General features: G+C 34.6%; 1 long non-coding RNA gene across 1 annotated transcript; it reads left to right on the forward strand.

Annotated features, from left to right (window-relative positions):
- Positions 1–3,227: 3,227 nt before the first annotated feature.
- LOC130409106 (uncharacterized) lies at positions 3,228–5,247 on the forward strand. The gene is made up of 3 exons (XR_008904818.1): positions 3,228–3,520; positions 4,069–4,162; positions 4,497–5,247. It is a non-coding gene; the product is annotated as an uncharacterized LOC130409106 (long non-coding RNA).
- The last annotated feature ends 207 nt before the right edge of the window (positions 5,248–5,454 follow it).

Here is a 5,454-nt window from a genome sequence, read left to right on the forward strand (position 1 = left end):
TGCAAACACAAACACGTAATGTGATAGGACAGTTGAAACATTCAACTGATCTTATACCAGAGATTAATGGAGGAGATGGAGGAAAACAGCTCAGACTACAGTTTTTAAAGTCCTAACTGACTATGAAAAATGGGTTCAAATCACACATACATGGAGAATCTTGATAGATTTTTTTCAGATTTTTTAATTTTAAACATGCTCACATTACACTACACACATGCCAGAGGGAGCACTCCACTGGACTAGTCTGAGCTGGCTTGAAGCCTGGGACACACCAAGTCGACAGTCGGCAGTTGGGCAATGCTAGGTGATTTTTGAGTGTCAGCTTTAGTTTTGTCTGTGTGTTCCCCATAGTTTACTCTAGTCAGACACCATTAGCTGTTTTTCAGTCGATTCTGCGTGTTGAATCTGCACTTGGATGTGGAGCTCGTCTGCAAGAATAAGTACACTGATTGGCTATCAGCTTAGCGAATGAGTGCACGAGAAAAAAGCGGAATTGACGAAAGCAAAGCAATGATGCCCCTTGTGACTGTTTCTTCTGTATGCATCATTTAACCCATGTTTTTCAGTTAATCCTTATCTGTTTCTTTCCTTGCTAGTGTGGGAGAGCTACAGTACATTCTAGTCTATAATAAACTTCAATTTTGTCTATCTTTGATATTTCCAGTTAAATGTTAACTTTTTCAAAATGCCTTTTGAACACGGACATACGTACACCAGATTCTGTAATGTATACCCATTCTATACATACATACACATATCTGCACATTCAAAGGTTTCAATTTGATCTTATTCTGTGTGCATATTTAATGAATCAAACTACCTAATCAAAAATCTGTGCCATTCCATATTGCCATGGCTAACCAAGCTGTATGTACTACAGCAAAATCTTAATTGCAATTTGATTGCTGTTGATCATGTGCCGCCCTGTAGTTTGGAAATGAATTCCTGCAGCTTGCATGCAGCCCTCAGCCAGAATCTCCCGATTTACATAAGCTAACAATCATATTTGTTTGGAGTAGCATTAACACTTGAAATTCAATTAAAAAAACAATCTGTTTTATTAAGTGAAACTGTCTCAACTGCTCCCTGGTGTTACTTTGGCTGTGGTCCTCTATCTTTGCCTCATAATTCAGATTTATCGGTTAGTGTCAACAGCATCATCAAACAGAGACTTTAGCTTGTTTAATGTGGTGATTCTAAACCGAGAGGCTATATGCTGACAGCTGTAACCTTGAACATCCGATATGTGACCACAGCACCCAACAGTAACTGATTTGGAATAGAACTGATTGTGTCTTATAAGACACCACCACACATTTATTTTAATATCAGATAGCACCCGTGCAACTTGGCCTAGAATAAAAATGGCCAGTTAGATGACTAGATCGCATTGCTTGATTTATAAAACAGGTTTTGAAACATTGGTCATCGCACACTAAATGCACCTTTTCATTGTCTCCGTAAACTAGGTTTGATACATCGGAAGTCATTCATCTCAAATGGAAAGCAGCAGTGGGGAAGCGTGAAGTTCTAACCTTCTGTAGGTGCAGATTTATTGATCCCACCATGGTAAATATGTGATGGGTAAATGCTCTTGCTGTTACATTAGTTAACTGGAATTGCAAACATACATATCACAAGTCAGGTGCTTTCAGAAATAACTGTATTGTTGTATAACCAGAATTCACAGACATGAAAACGATGGCGTATGAAACCTCAGATTTGAGTCAAAAATGTTTAATATCCACTAACTAGATGGAATCATAGTCTAAAGATAAAATCAGAATCATAAACTATGAGAACATGTCAATTCAGATTGCCCCAAATCTGTAGAGTGACTCGTGGACACACTGCAACTAGGAAAAACTTACCCCATCTTGCCCCAACAGCAAATGTCAGTGCTTGTGGTGTAGTGTAAATTCAGTCTAATGGGTTGTCATTATATGTGTTTGACAAAAAAATATATAGAAATATGTACTACATTCATAAAGCCCAATGTCATTTTCAATCCCCTGCTCCATTTTTGTTATGCTTGAGAGACAAGTCCTTGGAAGGTACTGATGAAATGTTACATTCAGTAACAGAGGTTTTGCTATTGTGACGCCTCAGAGGCATATCTGAGCATATGAATGACATTTTCAAGGCTTCGCTTGAGTGGATGTCACTGGTGCAGAAGCTCTCACTATGTCGCGGAGCTCCAATGATTAAAAACTGACAGGGATATTCGTGCTTCACAGATGTAATTAAGTTCATGACCATACACATGCCTTGGTGTAATTTCTGTTTGCGCCTACTTGGATTTAGTATTTATGAATTATGCACACTGCTAGGATTGGAGAAGCTACTAACAAGGCATCCCAGCGGGCACCTCGATGTCAATTTGACGTCAAATTTCAGACAAGATTTGATCAAGATGGTGCACCACATCATTTCAAATTCAAATCATACATTAAATTCTTCAAGGTTTTTAATGAGGTGAAAATATGAGGTTTATCCCATACTGAAATTGGTTAATGTAAGTATAGCCCAATATGTTTGACATTGAAATGACGTCAAATCAACGTTGCATTATAGGCATTCATTTGATGTTGTATTGACATCATATTGACATCAATGTAAATCCAGTTGAAATAGCATTTTTCTTCTAACTGGCCCCTCAAAATGCATCTATTTGTCACATCTTTTGAAGCAGTTGTTGGATTTGTACATGAAAGTGGACTGCTGTAACTTCTGTGGTAAAAAACACTTTTTTTAAAAGTATGTAAATACTCATGCTGAAATAAAAGGAAACAGTGATTGTTAAATTTTACAAGAAAATATACTGATTTGCCAATAATACATTCAGATGTAATTACAATTTAAAATATTAAAAACAAAAGCAGCATTTTTGCTGTAACCCCACATAAAGTATTATGTTTCCTTATTTTGGTTATTTATAGTGATATTATATTACTGTAAAATTAGAAAAACATTGCTGTAATTGAAAATACTCATAAAATTGTAATACCTTATAATGTATGTACCATTTTTACAGTATTACAACTTCATGTTCATTTTAGTCAAAAAACTCTTATAACTTTTTTATTATTTTTTATAAATTTTTATTTTTCCTTAATTTTTATTAATAATCATTAATTAATCATTAATTTTATTATGAAAAATGTTGGGCCTACAATGCCCATTCATTCTCTGTAGTTTTAATGCCCATTTATTATCTGTCTTATGTATTTCTTAATACCACCTGTAGACGGCGCCATGGCCTATTTCACATTTCCGGGTTTCTCAGCAGCTGAAGTTAGTGAATGGACTACAACAATTAATTTATTTTTTGTGTGAAATTTGATGCAAATGTAGTATAACATATTATTTTATACATACACGTAAAAATATAAAATTTATAAAAATATTTGGAGGATTTACTACGTTGACCGTTGAAACGTACGTCATCACGTCTTGCGTAGAGGCCAGTGTTTGCTATGCGGTCGAAGCATTGGAGAAGGTTGTCGCTTTTTATCAGGTGAGTAATAAACGTCTCATGAAATAAAAAATACGATATATATTGGGTAACTTTGAAAACCTAGAAGATTGTGTTTTGATGAAATATATGACTTGGCGATATATTAGAATCTGGTGAGTTGAAATATCCCGCCAGAAGTACCGTGAAGATTTCTGAGGTAATGTTAATGTGCGATCCATTAAGCGTGTAACGTTGAGTTAACGATTTAGAAATGTCAGTGAGTAATGTTAGTTTTGCAATTAATATTAGGATAAAATAAAAATGCCCTCATTTGAATCTCTTTACCGATGCTATGCGACAAAGCGAAACATACCCATAATTATAATTCATAATTTGATACACACTGATGTGTTCTAAAATGTCCTGGTAGAAGGTCCACTGTGTCAAGCAGGACCAGCCCACACTACTAAAGGTACCAAAAGCTGGTTCAATGACAATTTGTGTTACTGTGCTCAAAGGAAAACTTCTCAGCTGTTCTGGTCACTTAGTTGTATTGTTCAACAATCTTAACAATCATTGAATACTGATATGGTTGTCTTTTTTTTCAGAATTCTTACAAACAAATTGATGTCAACAATGAATATGGATGGCTCAGGAATGAAGAAGGCCTTTGGAAAACACGGCTATGTCGTGTTATAATAGGTACTACATTACTTTTCTTGTATGATTAGAGGATGTAGTGTCTATCAACATATGCTACATTTTAAGTAAATTAAACATGTAATGCTTAAATTACAATCTTATCTTAGTAAACTGACACATTTAAAACATTTAACAACTCTTAAATATTTGCAAGTAGTGCACATTTCTAAATTTAACAGATACTTATTTAAACCTGGGAACATCTTAGTGTTAATAAACATTTAAGAGCAGCAACTTGCATTAACTTCTATGTACAAGTGATGGTTGCTGAAAAATGTTAGGTATATTTTAATGTCTTAAAAGGTGTGCTAATTGTGGTTTCATCTTCATTTAGGTGCACTACAGCAGTCCAAACCTTCATTATCAGAGGCTGAAATAAAAAAATACAGCTAAAAAATCTCCGGTCTGCTCCCGATAGATGTGGGGGTATGGGACGACAAAAGGGGAAATCGGCGATTGATGTGTGTTCAGATTCTGAATAAGTAGGCCTTAAGCCAATTGTTTATCAAAATTATTTTTGTTCATTTGGGATATGATCTGGGAAAACCCATCACATGGTGAAATAAAAAATACTGGTTTTAGTATCATATGAAAGCTATTAAGCCCTTTCCAAAACTGTTTTTATTTAATTTACAAATTGTTTTTATGGAGTGGGTGGTCTAGTGGGTTAAACCACTGAACTGGTAAATCAAAAGGTTGCTGGTTCTATCCTAGTAGCCACCACCACTGTGTCCTTGAGCAAGACACTTTACTCCCCGTTGCTCCAGGGGGATTGTCCCTGTAATAAGTGCACTGTAAGTCGCTTTGGATAAAAGCGTCTGCTAAATAACTACACGTAAATGTAAATGTTTTTAACAAATGGAAAGGGCTTGAGAGCTTTCATATGATATCAAAACCTGTAATATGTACAATTTTGTCATGTGATGGCTTTTTCCAGATCACTTAATATTTATATATCAATTTAAATGTTAATATTTAATTAAAAAGTAATTCAAGGAGGATTTTATATTTATTAGTGGTTTAAGAACATTTTAAATTTCTGGAATTGTAGCTGATTGTATTTAATAAAACATGTCTTACATTAAGTACTGTTGTTTCATTATTTATTGGTCTAGAATAGGACATCAATTTGTTAAAAAATGTAAAAGAAATTGCTAATCAAATTAACGTCAAAACTTGATGTCAATTTGATGTCAAATTTTGACATCGATTTGATTTGCATTTTTGACCAATTCTTTGATGCCGATGTTTGACGTCAATTTGATGTCTATTTAACATCAATTGCCCACTGG

Source organism: Triplophysa dalaica, chromosome 2, assembly GCF_015846415.1.
Source record: "Triplophysa dalaica isolate WHDGS20190420 chromosome 2, ASM1584641v1, whole genome shotgun sequence".
Taxonomy (NCBI): Eukaryota; Metazoa; Chordata; class Actinopteri; order Cypriniformes; family Nemacheilidae; genus Triplophysa; species Triplophysa dalaica.